This window comes from Malaclemys terrapin, chromosome 10, assembly GCF_027887155.1.
Source record: "Malaclemys terrapin pileata isolate rMalTer1 chromosome 10, rMalTer1.hap1, whole genome shotgun sequence".
NCBI classification, from domain to species: domain Eukaryota; kingdom Metazoa; phylum Chordata; order Testudines; family Emydidae; genus Malaclemys; species Malaclemys terrapin.
The window spans coordinates 56,185,160-56,201,608 of record NC_071514.1 but is presented as its reverse complement, the minus strand read 5'-3'; the positions used below and the strand labels follow the sequence as shown (position 1 = coordinate 56,201,608).

The 16,449-nt window shown below is 44.6% G+C and overlaps 1 protein-coding gene across 3 annotated transcripts in view; it reads left to right on the top strand.

The window, feature by feature from the left end:
* The window catches only part of MPG (N-methylpurine DNA glycosylase), a 67,836-nt gene that overhangs the window by 17,591 nt on the left and 33,796 nt on the right, over positions 1–16,449 (top strand). The window lies entirely within an intron of this gene.

The window sequence follows — 16,449 nt, the reverse complement described above, 5'->3', positions numbered from 1 at the left end:
TTTGCCTCCCCTCATGACTTAGGGTCCTGTGGCACCTTTAAGACTAACAGAAGTATTGGAGCATAAGCTTTCGTGGGTGAATGCCCACTTCATCAGACGCAAGCGGGCATTCACCCACGAAAGCTTATGCTCCAATACTTCTGTTAGTCTTAAAGGTGCCACAGGACCCTCTGTTGCTTTTTACAGATTCAGACTAACACGGCTACCCCTCTGACACTTGACACTCATGACTTAGTGTTTCTGCCCATGGACCTCTAGCTAAAAACAACCCCGGAAGACTTGGCCCTCTTTAAATGTAATGTTGCCATTGTCAACTAGTGAGTATTACACACACGTTGCAGGCAGGGCCTGTCTCTGACCATGTGTATGTACTGGATTTAGCACAATGGGGACCCGATCTCAGATGAGGCCTCTAGGCAGTACTGGAATACATATAGTAAGATTTGAGTCTCTAAGGTAGAATCTGTATTTGCCAAACTTTTCTTAGGATGAATTTTAAAAAATTCTCAGTGTTGTTATCCTGAGATGCTGCCTCATATGTGCAAACTTTGTGCTAGACAACACTGATGGTGGTTCTTGGTAAATTTGTTTACACTCTTTCAAGGACACAATGTAGCCTGATCTATAGATTATGTATTAATTATATTGATTAATTAAGAATTCTCCGTTATCACTTTGAGGGTTGACAGGTTCTTGTCCCAAGATCAGGCTCAGTATTATTAAAATTACTATATATTTGGGAACCGCGATGTGCACAGTTGCAACACTCGCACTATAGGAACTCTTCTATCACCTGGATCGATCGGTCTTCAGCTGTTGTTAAGACTGCGCCGATCACAACACCTCTGCCATTCTTCTTGCACTCTTGCCTTTCTTCTCCATGTTCGTCCGAGACGTTTAACAATGTCATCTTCTCATCTTCTTGGAGGCCGACCAGGTGGTCTTTTCTGTTCTTGCGGGTACCACCCAGCAATGATTGCGGTCCACCTATTGTCTGTGAACCGTGCTGTGTGGCCCACCCATCGCATCTTGTTATATCTGCTTTCCACAACAATATCTTTCACACCGGTGCGTTCTCTGATCATTTCATTTGGGATCCATAAGGGAAATTCCCAACATAGCTTGTTCCATTGCCCTTCAGCCACCAACAGCCACTGCTCTTCTCTCTTCGTCAGTGCCCACGTTTCACTGCCATACAGCATGGTTGGCAGCACTGTTGAATTGAAGATATTTGTATGTGTGGTCTTGTTGATTTTTCCTTTGAGGATGTCCTTGATGGAATTAAATGCATACCATCCTGCCCGAATCCTTCGCGAGAGTTCTCTGTTCAGATCTTGGCGCATATTAACTTCTTGGCCCAAATATATGCACTGTTCCACTTCTTCGACTTCTTCTCCTGTTATCGTTATTTGGGCTTTTTGTAAGACGTCTGATCGCATGTATTTCATTTTCAGGCCGACCTGACTGCTTTTCTTGTCAAGTCTTCGTAGCATGTTCTGCAGTTGGTTGGTGCTTTCGGCAATTAGTACGATGTTGTCCGTGAATCTGAGATGAGATAATCGTTCTCCGTTTATGTTGACACCACTCCTCCAATTGATCTTGTTCATAACCATTTTGAGGCAGGCGGTGAATAATTTCAGTGAAATCATATCTCCTTGCTTTATGCCTTTCTCGATTGGGATGCGGAGGGGAGTTTTGAGGAGAGTAATGTCTGTTGTACATCCAGTATTCTCTTCCTGCAACAAACTGATGTACTGTGTGTTAATGCCCTGCTCTGTGAGCGCCTTTAATAATGTGTTAAACTCGATGCTATCAAAGGCCTTTTTGCAGTCGACGAAAGCAATGCACAGCAGGAGTTTGTATTCCCTCGCTCTTTCTAGGAGCTGACTAAGGGTAAATATATGGTCGATCGTGCTAAAATTTCTTCGAAACCCTGCCTGCTCTCTCAGCTGTTGTTCATCCAGACTCTGCGAGAGTTGGTTTGTTATCACCTTTGTAAAGAGCTTGTAGATGTGAGAGAGCAGGCATATAGGGTGGTAGTTCTTAAGATTTTCTCAATTGCCCTTCTTGTGCAACAAGATGGTATTCGACTCCTTCTAGCTTGATGGTATTTTTCCTTCTTCAAGATATTGACTGAATCTTAAAGCGAGGGCCTTCCAAAGTTTTTCGCCTCCTGCAGAAATAATTTCTGACGTTATTCCAGCTTTGCCTGGAGCTTTTCCCTTCTTCATCTGGTGTAGTGCGCTTCAGACTTCGCTGACGATTATTGGGAGAATGTGTTCTTGTGACTCTTGGAGCGTTGGAAGAGGGACGTTGATTCTTGATTTGAACAGTTCTGTATAGAAGTCCTTGCAGACCTTCTCCATCCCTGCTGTGTCGATTACTCTCTCTCCGTCCTTGTTCTTCAATGCTGTTACGCTCAGTCTATACTGTGTCAATTCCTGCTTGCATGTTTTGAGGCTCTTGCATAATTCAGCTGTTTTGAGGAGCTTTTCTTTCCGGAAGTTCTCAAAGTCATCCTTCAGTTTTCGCCGTATAAGCTTGCACAGAATGGAGTACTTGAGGTTGTTATCTGAGCTCCTTTTCATGTTTCTCCGCTTCTCCAACAAGCTTTTTCATTTCATTCGAGATTCTTCCTTTCGCCTACTTCAGCTTTCCAATTTCAGCCGCTTTTATGCAACGTCTCAGCTTGTCAGCAAAGATGCTATAGTCCTTATCACACTTTTCCGTCTGGGTCCAGTCAAACCCAGAAATCACTTTCTTCAGCTTTGCTTCATTGAATGTCTTCGTCCGCTGTTTCCTTTTTGCCATCTGTAACGCCTTCTTTTCCACCGCTTTGTCGAAAATCAACTTCACTCTAAGCAGGTGATGGTCACTGCTGGTGTTGAAAGGCTGCACCACAGAGACGTCTTGAACGATGCGCCTGTTATCGACTAAAATATAGTCGATTTCATTCTTGCTCTTCACGTTTGGCACGATCCACGTCCACCTTGTTGTGGTCTTTTTGTACCCGGTGTTTGCCACGTACAGTTCTTTAGTAGCGATGGCAGAAACGAGCCTTTTTCCTCTTTCATTCCTTTTGCCACTGCCATATCTCCCTATGAACTTTTCACCAGCTTTCCCTCGCCCAACCTTGGCGTTAAAATCTCCCAGTCTGACAGTGTAAGTGGACTTTTGCGTGAGGGCTCTTTCGAGCTCTCAGTAGAATTCTTCCACTTCTTCGTCCTCACTTGCACTTGTGGGAGTGTAGGCCTGGATGAACTTAAGGGTAGCTTTTGACTCCATCTGAAGATGCAACACACCAATACGTGATGATATTAGCTGGCATGGTATGACTTTCAAAGACCAATCCTTACTGATGATAAATCCGACTCCTCCAACATTTCTAGTTCCATCTCCCTTTCTGAGCCTCACAGTGCTTCTATCCTTCCAGTTGACTTCCAACTCCTTCTTTCGTCGGGTTTTGCTGACACCAAGGCTATCGCATCTTATCCTTTTCTTCTCCGCCATCAGATGTTTTAACATTTCTTCCCTTGCCAGCGACCTACAATTGTAAGTACACACAGCTAGGGTTGTCCTTTTCCATGTTAGCCTAACACTTGACATTTTTAATAGCCTCTCGTCACTCAATTTCTGCTCCACCACCGTAGAACGGTTCGATAACGTGCAGGGAACTAAAACCCATTTACTCATGTTGTTTTAGCTGTTAACTTCAAGCCATCCCACTGGCTAGACAGGCAGGCAGAACTCTTCTACATTTACAATAATTTATTAATACATTTAGCACAGTCATAAACACTCTAACTCAGGTAGATAGAGAGAATACAGAATGTACATCTGAATATCCATATATTCACATCATCCCTTGCAGAACAACCTGAAATGTTAGCCATCATCTTCCTCATCACCATCACCTTCCTCATCATCACCAGTGGCCATTATTCTGGCACTTCCCAAGGGCTACATCTCTCTCTCTCTCTCTCTCTCTCCTCCCGCACACAGGCTGGGATACAGCTTTTATAATATGTTACACTAACGCCACTATGTCTAATGCGGTGGGGTTTCTCCCCTCTTCCTTATTTGTATTTCCTCACCTACCAAAGTTGGTGTGTCATTCTCCTATAGGTTAGCATATTAATGATCTCAACTTATTATCATGTAGGTCAATCTGTTGCCATGGCACTCTTATGGTCAGATATTTGTGGACGTTCTATCCAAAAGCTGGTGTTAGTTCATGTTCCTGTGGTTGGCTGATGTCATTATGGACAGAATTCCCCCTCTCACTCTTAGTTTCAGGTCCCCAAAATTTAGGGGTCATTGATCTGTGCCAAAGTTCCTAGGCCTCAAGTCTTATGCTAACTGCTGAAGCCAATGTCTTACAGGATACAGGCTTGTAGGTTCCTTATATTTACTGCTGAATATAGGCAGAACATAATGAAGGCAAGGCAATGAAGATAATAGAATATCAGGGTTGGAAGGGACCTCAGGAGGTCATCTAGTCCCAACCCCCTGCTCAAAGCAGGACCAATCTCCAGACAGATTTTTGCCCTAGATTCCTAAATGGCTCCCTCAAGGATTGAGCTCACAACCCTGGGTTTTATCAGGCCAGTGCTCAAACCACTGAGCTATCCCTCCCCCCCAAGGCAAGTTAGCCGTATGGGCTATAACAAGTCCTCATATCTGGTGGAATGATGGGAAAATTTGGTGTCTCCTGCCCAAATCATGAGGGGTTGCCGCTGTTGGAAAAGGACTGTGAAATTTCAGAGTCTGTGCCTTGATTTACCTTAAAAGAAAACTCTGTTATTTTTGAAGAACTTCAAACTTGTTTCATTGTTATTGTTTTTAAAGATAATTAAACTCTCAGTCTTCTAAACAATTTATGCACACAAAGAAAAATTAATAAGGCATCTGAAAGCTGCTCGTTTGGGAAGAATCACTACAGATTGAAGTAAACTTCCTGCATTGTGATGATAATATTAGGAAGCCCTCATCAGGGGAGCTGGGACTGCAGTTGGTGTGAAGGACTTCAAGTTATATTGAAACTTATCTGAAAATATCCTTCCAAGCATGCCACTGTCTTATTCACTGACTTTCCTTCAGTCCTACTTTCTCATTTCCTGCACAGTTTGCTTGGAATAAAGTTATGGGTTACTAAAGACATCCTAATATTGCAATAAGTTATTCTTAGAGGAACTATTTATTTTATTTTGGAATTTTCAGATGATATTTTTTAATGGTTTTGCATCTGTGCAAAGGAGGTATTTTTTAAAAAAAAAAAACACTTGGCATTTTCCTAAGTAGGAAGCAAATGTTTGTAGAACAAGTGACCATGAATCTCCAAATGTCAGTCTTTGGAGCCTAGCCAGTCAGTGTCAGGTTAAAACCATAGGGAAGAACTAGTATATCTCCCATGGCTGTTCCAGGAGGAATCTTGGGTTCCTGAATGGAGGAGTCTGGATTGTGTTGGACCAGCACATGTGAATTTCATTAAGCTGTCTCTGTCGAATCTGTCCAGATAATAAAAAGCAGATAGCTTCCTTTGCTGGGTTGGGGATTATACAGCTTGAAATATTGTAAATAATAATCTTCTGTTAAAAAAACAACCACAATCTTTTGTGCTTAAATTGAGTCCCTTGACATGATAGAAATTGGCTCTGTCAGCAGCTTTTCCTCAGATACCTGTGTTCAGCTTATTAGAAGGGCTGATCTCTGTGTGTGGTCTGTTCATATATTCACTGGGTTGTTTTTGTTTTAAGATAAAAACCTGTCCTCATCAGTAGCCCTACAGGAGATTTGTCCCTTGTGGGCTGCTCTTCCATTGTACGTCTGAGTCTTGTATTGGATCTGAGAGCGTCAGGTAGGTTGGTGAAGCATTTATACAGCTACATGTCAGGACAGGTAAAGAATAGCTAGGCAGAGTCTGTTGATGCAGATTGCCTTGCCCTTGTAGTAGCTTCCAAGGACCAGTCTACATTTAGGAAATCTGTCCCCTTGGAACTACACTGATGTCATTGTGCTGTGGCAGACATCCGGCATTGGTGCAGAAATAGCTGGGATTCTTTTTTGGGGTACCCAGAGCTGAGAGTCATTGTTACCCCCCCCCTTGCCTCCGTGAGAGAGAGACTTGTTTGTGCTAAACACTGTGTCAGGTCCCTGACACCCCCAGTCTGTTAGTCACCCAAACAAATTCCTCAGGGCTCTACCAGCCCCTGCTTTGCCTTGCAAGTTAACACTGGATGTACCCCAGTCCCTGAGCTCCTCTGAGCATCAGCCCCTGTCACTGGATGCTCTCAGTAATTACCAGATTTGCTATTCCCAAAGGAACAGTATATACACACAGCTTCATTGGTACAGCTCAGGATCAGGGTTTGTAGGACACCATAGCACACAGATGTATTTATAGTGAAACAATTGTAAGTTTATTGTCAGAGATAAAGATTTAAGAGATACTGAGAAAGGATAATGGAAACAGAAATGGTTACATGTAAAACAAAAGGTATAACACGGTCCTTAGAGCCTACGTTTACCTTTAACGGGCTGAAATCCTTGTCTAAAGCAAGGTCTCACCTAAAGTGTCTCACCTAAAGCTTCTACCTAGTTTCACCAACCTACATGGCTAGGATCCACCATTCATGAATGCAAAAGGCGCTGTCCTTTTTGCTCCTTCGGTGATGGACAACCAAAATATCTGTCTTGACCCCCAGTTACAGACCAGTAAAAGTTGGAAACGCCCTCCATTTGTTCTTCAGTGTGCCGACTCTCATGGGGACTTCTCAGCCTCATGTTGACTTGGAATGCAAATGTAGCTACTATGTGTTTGGCTTACAATGCTTAATTTACATCAGAGACAGGGATAGGTGAATGGATATAGATAGTTTGTCTGGCAGAAAACCTGTTTGTCAACTTTACCTTTTTAAATAGTTTAAAACATATTTTAGTAGGTACACATAACTGCTTACACACCATCTGTATGTACAGCTTTCATCACTTATGGCCAGTGTGTCACCAGCTTTCATTTGATACCTTACAAGTCATTATTTATAGATAAATACCAGGAAAGCAATGTGTTAACAGTAGTGAGTTTGTCAGGCCTGATAGGAGTTGCCGACAGAGTAGTGAATCCTTTGCCAGTTGGCACCGCTGGGCTTCTGTATTGCAGCAGCTCAATCCAGTAATTTACCAAAGGGAGCAGGACTGGCGTAATACCCACTTCTTCAAGTGCTGCTCCTTACATGTGTATTCCACAAGTGGGTACACACACGCACCATGCGCCTGAGATTTCTAGCAAGTAGTGTCCGTTGGTCCGTGCCTGTTTAGTAGTTCTTGTTGTGCTCTGAACCAAGGGTATAAGTGTTGGTGGGATTTATGCCTCTTCAGGTCCTTCTTACTGCCATGTGACCTGAGTCAGAATCCTCTATGTCCACAGATTTCTCCAGACTTCTGCTTCAGACCTGTAAATATATAGTATAGTTAGGGTATGTCTACACTAAAAACACTACAGCAGCACAGCTGCAGTGCAGACCCTTACTACAGTGACAGGGGAGTTCTTCCATCTCAGTAGTAAATTCACCTCTCTGAGATGCGGTAACCATCTTCCATCAACCTAGAGGAATCTATATGGGGCTTAGGTCAGGTTAATTACATTGCAGAATGTGAAATTTTTCACACCCCTGAGTGATGTAGTTAAGGGACCTAACTTTGTAGTGTAGACCAACCCTTAGTTTCTCCCTGCCTCATGGAGTCACTCCCTATGGACAAAGATTAGGCCCAGAATCCAAGGTTTAAGAACTGCGTCTCCTGTGTATATTCCTTCTCTGTGAGCCATGAGCATCCACACTGCCTCTGTTGTCTGGGAGAAGTGCATATCTCAGCTAAGGGCAATATTTGCTGTTCATTTCCCCCTCAAACCTGTGAGGCACAAGAGCTGCGGCTAAGAAAACATCCTATGGAGAAGGCTATGAGACCTCAGTCTGATCCAGGCCACGGAGACTCCCCCATACATCAGCCTCAACTGACGAGCAGCATGCCTCCGAGCATGAGATAGTGAGCAGAAGCCAGAGCTGTAAGCCTAAGAAGTCATCATCTAGGACTTCTCATGAGAGTAAGGGGTGCTCCTGTAAGCATAAGGACAGATCTCCTTCCAGGTCTGCATCCAAGTCGGGTGAGTCCTCAGATGTGGGCAAGGATCGAAAGAGAAGAGTTCTGATGGAACCAATTTCAGCTCTGATTCTTAAGCCTAAGGATTGGCATATACTTACACCATCTAAGAGCTTCCAAGTAGACTCTTCGATGGTATCGACCCATCACTGTAAAGACCTGCCATCCACAATGATTGTGGATGCACAAGATCTATCGTTCACGACTACTTTCACATCATGGACTCTGGGACAAACTGAAACTTTCACCTCACCAGAGGATAACTTCACCCTACCTTATCCTTAATCTCCTCTTCTTTCGGGTCTGACCAGAGACATTATGACATGGAGAAGGAACTACCTCGAAAAGAGGGGAATGTTTCTTTCTTCATTCCATAGGCTGGAACTTTCAGCCACTGGTACCAATGGCACTGCCTGTTGAGCTGGAACCAACTTTCTCTTTGGAGGCTCCAAAAGTTCCTTCACCCCCAGATAGGGCGGTGACTCCAGATAGGGACGCAAGAAAATCAGGGATCTGTCCTCCACCTACATATGACTATTCAAGGGACGGAAGGTACCCAATGCTGTGGGGTTCCCCTCAACCAGTCGATCTTTTATGTTGGGGCCCATGGGATCCATATGGCAGACATTCCAGTTCCATCTGTCAGTCCCACCACACCTCTCCCATGCAACACCTGATGGCTCCATCGGAGTATGAGGGAGAAGAGATTGAACTGGATCTGCAGGTCCCACCGGCACACATGGGTGTGTCTTCGTCCTCAGCAGATGAGGCAATTGCCCCATCTTTGCCATCACCACCTGTTGACTACAGACTTCTGCAGAGTGGCGAATGACCTCCAGATTCCACTAGAAGAGGTGCAAGATACTCAACAATGATTCCTTAAAATTTTTGCAACCTTATGGCCCAGTAGAGTGATCCTTCCAGTAAGTAAGGGCATCATGGAACCAATGAGGGTAGTTTGGCACACACTGGCTGCCTGCACCTCCACGCTGAAAAGGCTGAGAGGCACCATTTTGTACCAGCCAAAGGAGCGGAGGTCGTCTTCACACACCGAGCACCCAGCTCCGTTGGTGGTGCAAGAAAGATCTAGGTCACAACACCCCAAGGCTACACTGGCAGACAAAGGCTCTGAACAATTTGTCCTTCTAGGGAGGAAGGTGTTTCTTCTACAAGTCCTCAGTTCCATGTTGCTAACTACCAAGACTTTTTAGCAAAATATGATTTCAACAATTACTTGAAGATCTTGGACTTCAAGGACAAAAACCATAAAGAGGACAGGACCCAATTCCAGGCCTTTATTGAGGAAAGCAGACTGGTGGCCAAAACCTTCCATCAAGCTGCAGTGGGTGCAGTTGACACTGCATCTAAAGGGGTAGCCACGGGCATAATCGTGGCTGCACACCTTGGGGTTCCCCAGGAACAGGGCCATCCTTTGGATTTATGGGGCCCTATGCAGTATTATTAAACTGGTGCCCCTATGCCCAACTTGGGGCACAGCCACCATCCCGCCTGCGGAGCCCCAGAATAACCCCACCACCATTGCTGACACACACCGAGCTTTGTACGCAGCAGATGCTGCAGCAGCCCTGGCTCGCAGGCCGGGGGTGGAGGTGGGGGAGGCAGCAAAGGCTACCGAGCTGCCTGGCCCACCTCATGGTGGCGGAGAGTCACAGTTCCCCACAGAGACTCCTGTACCCTCTCCCTCACGCAGAATGCCTGGTGCTGGCACATTCGGCTCTGTGAATACGGCCCCTGCCTAAGGAGACTGCAGCATGCGCTGGGTGTGCGGGAGCCGACCTCTTACCTGCTGTCCCGGTGGTGCCCCAAATTTTTGGGTGCCCTACGCAGCCGTGTATGCTGCGTATGCCTAAGGACAGCCCTGCCCAGGAAGGTTCAGAACACCGCAGAGGACATGTCTTTTGATTGATCTAATTTATTTAACAAGAAAACTGACGAGTCTCAATGCTCCTTGAAAGACTCTAGAACAACCCTCCGCTCCCTGCACATTTACATCCCAGTCATGAACAGAAAACCTCATAAATAGATATACAAGCCAAGACTGCCTCCTCAACCATTCTGCACCAGCGCTCATTCGACCCACCATACACAAGCCAGAGGGTGCAGAGGCCTAGATGCTACCAGATTCTACCAGAACTGCAACTACTCAACCCATCCACCATCTAAGTGATGAGCAGGCACTGCCTACACCTATTGGTGTCATCACTACTGTCCCCCCAATCTTTGGTGGCTACCTCAGTCTTCATACACAACTGGAGGGCAATTACACCAGACAAGTGGGTACTGGAAATCCTCTACTGCAGAGACTCTAGAGAGCTCTTGGCTCCTCTTCAGGGACCACTGCCAATTACTTGAAGATCTTGGACTTTTCAAGTAGACTTTCTGTCAGGAGGCAGATTCTCTCCTCTAATGAGGAGCCATAGAACAAATGCCACCTCAACACCATGGGAAACTTTTTTTATTGCCCATGTTTCCTAGTCCCCAAGAAAAATGGAGGATGGAGACCCATTCTCGACCTTTGGCAATTAAACATTTTTATTTGCAAATCAAAATTCTGAATAGTTATGCTAGTAGGAGAGTGAACCAAAAACACTCATGGCTCATCTGTCTTACACTATTTTTCATAAGGAGGTTTCCCTTCACCTGCAATTCATCCCAAAAATAATTTCCGAGTTGCACATAAATCAATCTATCGACTTACCAGTATTCTTCCCCAAACCTCCTGTTTCCAGTGAGGAAAGGAGACTTCACTCGCTGGTTGTCAGATGAGCTCTGGCGTTCTACCTGCAAAGGACAAAATGGATAGAAAATCTCCAGGGTTAATTGTTGCTGTAGCGGAGTGGTTGCGAGGACAGGTATTATCTGCTTGGAGACTATCTAAGTGGATCTCCAGTTGCATCATTCTGTTACCAATTAGTGTGTATTCCTCCCCTGGCTGGGGTGAGAGCCCATTCCGCTAGAGCACAAGCCACTTCAGCAGCATCTCTCTCTGAAAGGTCTGATCACAGGTGCCAACTTTCTTCTGTCTGGATAGGTGCCCCACCCCCACTCCACCCCTTCACCCAAGGCCCCACCCTTGCCTGCCTCTTGCTGCCCCCACTTCATCCCCTCCCCCAAGGACTCACCCTGCCTTGCCTCTTCCCACCCCCTTCCCCAGCGTGCCCTGCCCTCGCTCTGCCTCTTCCTGCCTCTGCTCCACCCACTTCCCCCAGCACCTCCTGACCGCTGCTGAACAGCTGATGGGCAGATGGCTGGTGGGTGCTGAGCACCCACTATTTTTTTCCGTGGGAGCTCCGGGGCTGTAGAGCGACTACTTGAAGCTCCATTCCTACATTCATGAAACATTTTATGTTTTAGTTCAAGCCTTCTCTGCAGATGCAGCTGTTAAGACTTCAGTATTACAAGTATCTATACCAACTGCATCCTCACCACCCCCTCCTTATCAATCACCCAAATGTGGAATACACATAGGGACCAGCACTCAAAGAAGAAATGGAGGTTGCTGACCTGTAACTGGAGGTTCTTTTGAGATGTGTGGTCCCTATCTGTATTCCACTACTTGCCCTCCATCCCCTCTGCTTTGAATTCTTCTGATTTGCGGTAAGAGAGGAGAACAGCTGCACAAGCGTGGACCAATGGACACTACTTTCTAGAAATCTCTAATCTCAGGCACATGATGCATGTGGGTACTCACATGTGGAATATAGGTAGAGACCACACATCTCAATCAATGTTCTCTCTAATTTTTTCCATCCATGTGCAGAATAAATTTTGTTATGTGCACCGAGGGATGTGCACCACCAGTAGAAACAAAAAACCTAGATATAATATATATATTTTTAAAAGTTACCATAGGGATAATTACTCCAGCCAGGACAGGTTAGGTATTTTAGAACTCACTACTCAAAGAAATAAATTTACCGGTAAGTGTAAGAGAAATAAAAATTATGAAATGCAGCGACCAGTCAAAACACTAAAATAACACACCTTGAAAGAATAAAATTACAGAGAATATATGTGCATTGCAGGAAGTAACAAGAAGTAATAACAATAAATACAAGTATGTGTTGGGAGGTGAGTGTGAAAGAGACTGTGTGTGTGTGTGTGAGAGAGAGAGAGAGAGAGACAGACACAGACAGGGTGTGTGCTGGCTGCTGGGGAAGTTTCTGACGTACGCCATGCGCTGTCTCTTTAAGACACTCACTGAAAGCTCTCCTCCTCTGTCCCAAGCCCTGTTATCTCCCCTCCCCCACTCTGCGGAGATGGGGTACATGGGGAGGGGGGTGAGAGAGAGACTGAGAGAGTTGGCTGCTGGGGAAATCTCAGACCAGTGCACTGTCTTTCTTTTTGAAGGGCACTCAGTCACTCACCGTTCAGACCTCAGTAGCTCTGAGTCCCCCTGAGCCAGGCTGTCCACTCTGCCGTGCTCTGTGGAGATGGGGTACAGGGGTGGGGAAAGGGGGACACCCTGACATTAGCACCCCCTCCCTCCCCATCCCTCCACCCCCCACTCTGCACAGCCAGCAGGAAGGTCTCAAGAGCAGCTGCAGGACAGAGCAACATGGGGGGAGGGGCACCTGATCACAGACTGCCGCCTGTGTATGCCAAGCTGGCGGCACTTAAATCTCTGCTGCGTGGCCACCCAAGTGCACAGCTTACAGGGAACACAGATCTCAATGAACCTCCAGTTACAGGTCTGTAACCTCCATTTTGTGTCAGCACGTGCATCGATGTCATTAGGGGCTTGCACCAGTGTTACTACGTCAGTGTGCTAAACTGGTGCAGCAAGAATCCAGTGTCTCAAACATTCTGGCCTTCCCGCCTTCAGCCAGCCATAAGATGGTGGAGGAAGTCCCCTTTTATAGGGAGAATTGCCTGCTAACACACAGGGCAGATGCATTGGGTTTCCTGGATACATGACAGGACTTGGTACTGCTTTTCCTGTGACCTTCACTGTGACCATGCAATAAAGAAAAAGCAGTGAGAAAATAATCCATCACAGAGCGGTAGATGAAGTATGGTCTTTCTACATTGCCAACTCTACCACATGGGAGAATCGTCCTACAACTTGATAATGCTTCAGTCATTGATGTCCTATATTGGACATAAGAACATAAGAATGGCCGTACTGGGTTAGACCAATGGTCCATCTAGCCCAGTATCCTGTCTACCGACAGTGGCCAATGCCAGGTGCCCCAGAGGGAGTGAACCTAACAGGTAATGATCAAGTGATCTCTCTCCTGCCATCCATCTCCACCATCTGACAAACAGAAGCTAGGGACACCATTCCTTACTTATCGTGGCTAATAGCCATTAATGGACTTAACCTCCATGAATTTATCCATTTCTCTCATAAACACTGTTATAGTCCTAGCCTTCACAACCTCCTTAGGTAAGGAGTTCCACATGTTGACTGTGCGTTGTGTGAAGAAGAACTTCCTTTTATTTGTTTTATTAATTTGTCCAATATAGGACATCTATTAATTTCATTTGGTTACCCCTAGTTCTTGTATTATGGGAATAAGTAAATAAGGAAAAGTTATCTATTTTCTCTACATCACTCATAATTTTATATACCTCTATCATATCCCCCCTTAGTCTCCTCTTTTCCAAGCTGAAAAGTCCTAGCCTCTTTAATCTCTCCTCATATGGGACCCTCTCCAAACCCCTAATCATTTTAGTTGCTCTTCTCCGAACCTTTTCTAGTGCCAATATATCTTTTTTGAGATGAGGAGACCACATCTGTATGCAGTATTCAAGATGTGGGTGTACCATTGATTTATATAAGGGCAATAATATATTCTCCGTCCTATTCTCTATCCCCTTTTTAATGATTCCTAACATCCTGTTTGCTTTTTTGACCGCCTCTGCACACTGCGTGGACATCTTCAGAGAACTATCCACGATGACTCCAAGATCTTTTTCCTGATTTGTTGTAGCTAAATTAGCTCCCATCATGTTGTATGTATAGTTGGGGTTATATTTCCAATTTGCATTACTTTACATTTATCCACATTACATTTCATTTGCCATTTTATTGCCCAATCATTTAGTTTTGTGAGATCTTTTTGAAGTTCTTCACAATCTGCTTTGGTCTTAACTATTTTGAGCAGTTTAGTATCATCTGCAAACTTTGCCACCTCACTTTTTACCCCTTTCTCCAAATCATTTATGAATAAGTTGAACAGGATTGGCAGGGCTGCCCAGAGAATTCGGGGGCCCTGGGGCAAAGCAATTTTGGGGGCCCCTTCCGTAAAAAAAAAGTTGCAATACCATAGAATACTATATTCTCGTGGGGGCCCCTGTGAGACCTGGGGCAAATTGCCCCACTTGCCCCTCCCCTCTGGGCGGCCCTGAGGATTGGTCCTAGGACCGACCCTTGGGGAACACCACTAGTTACCCCTCTCCATTCTGAGAATTTACCATTAATTCCTACCCTTTGTTCCCTATCTTTTAACCAGTTCTCAATCCATGAAAGGACCTTCCCTTTTATCCCATGACAACTTAATTTATGTATGAGCCTTTGGTGAGGGACCTTGTCAAAGGCTTTCTGGAAATCTAAATACACTATGTCTACTGGATCCCCCTTGTCCACGTTTGTTGACCCCTTCAAAGAACTCTAATAGATTAGTAAGACACGATTTCCCTTTACAGAAACCACATTGACTTTTGCCCAACAATTTATGTTCTTCTATGTGTCTGACAATTTTATTCTTTACTATTGTTTCGACTAATTTGCCCGGTATTGACGTTAGACTTACCGGTCTGTAATTGCTGGGATCACCTCTAGAGCCCTTTTTAAATATTGGCGTTACATTAGCTATCTTCCAATCGTTGGGTACAGAAGCCGATTTAAAGGACAGGTTACAAACCCTAGTTAATAGTTCCGCAATTTCACATTTGAATTCTTTCAGAACTCTTGGGTGAATGCCATCCGGTCCTGGTGATGTGTTACTGTTTAGTTTATCAATTAATTCCAAAACCTCCTCTTGTGACACTTCAAGCTGTGACAGTTCCTCAGATTTGTCACCTACAAAGGATTGCTCAGGTTTGGGAATCTCCCTAACATCCTCAGCCCTGAAGACTGAAGCAAATAATTCGTTTAGTTTCTCCGCAATGACTTTATCGTCTTTAAGCGCTCCTTTTCTATCTCTATCATCGAGGGGCCCCACTGGTTGTTTAGCAGGCTTCCTGCTTCTGATGTACTTAAAAAACATTTTGTTATTACCTTTTGAGTTTTTGGCTAGCCGTTCTTCAAACTCCTCTTTGCCTTTTCTTATTACATTTTTACACTTAATTTGGCAGTGTTTATGCTCCTTTCTATTTACCTCGCTAGGATTTGACTTCCACTTTTTTATCTCTTACTGCTTCTTTTGCATGGTTGTTAAGCCATGGTGGCTCTTATTTAGTTTTTTTTTACCGTGTTTCTTAATTTGGGGCATACATTTAAGTTGGGCCTCTATTATGGTGTCTTTAAAAAGCACCCATGCAGCTTGCAGGGATTTCACTTTAGTCACTACCTTTTAATTTCTGTTTAACTAATCTCCTTATTTTTGCATAGTTCCCCTTTTTGAAATTAAATGCCACAGTGTTGGGCTGTTGAGATGTTCTTCCCACCACTGGGATGTTAAATGTTGTTATATTATGGTCACTATTTCCAAGCGGTCTTGTTATTATTGCCTCTTGGACCAACTCCTGTGCTCCACTCAGGACTAAATCTAGAGTTGCCTCTCCCCCTTGTGGGTTCCCGTACCAGCTGCTCCAAGAAGCAGTCATTTAAAGTATCGAGAAATTTTGTCTATGCATTTCGTCCTGAGGTGACATGTTCCCAGTCAATATGGGGATAATTGAAATCCCCCACTATTATTGAGTTCTTAATTTTGATAGCCTCTCTAATTTCCCTTAGCATATCATCTTCACTATCACTGTCCTGGTCAGGTGGTCGATAATAGATCCCTAATGTTATATTCTTATTAGAGCATGAAATTACTATCCATAGAGATTCTATGGAACATGTGGATTCGCTTAAGATTTTTACTTCATTTGATTCTACGTTTTCTTTCACATATAATGCCACTCCCCCACCTGCACGACCTGTTCTGTCCTTCCGATATATTTTGTACCCCGGAATGATTGTGTCCCATTGATTGTCCTCAGTCCACCAGGTTTCTGTGATGCCTATTATATCACTATCCTCCTTTATCACGAGACACTCTAGTTCACCCATCTTATTATTTAGATTTCTAGCAGGGCTTGCCTGGGAAGATGGGACCA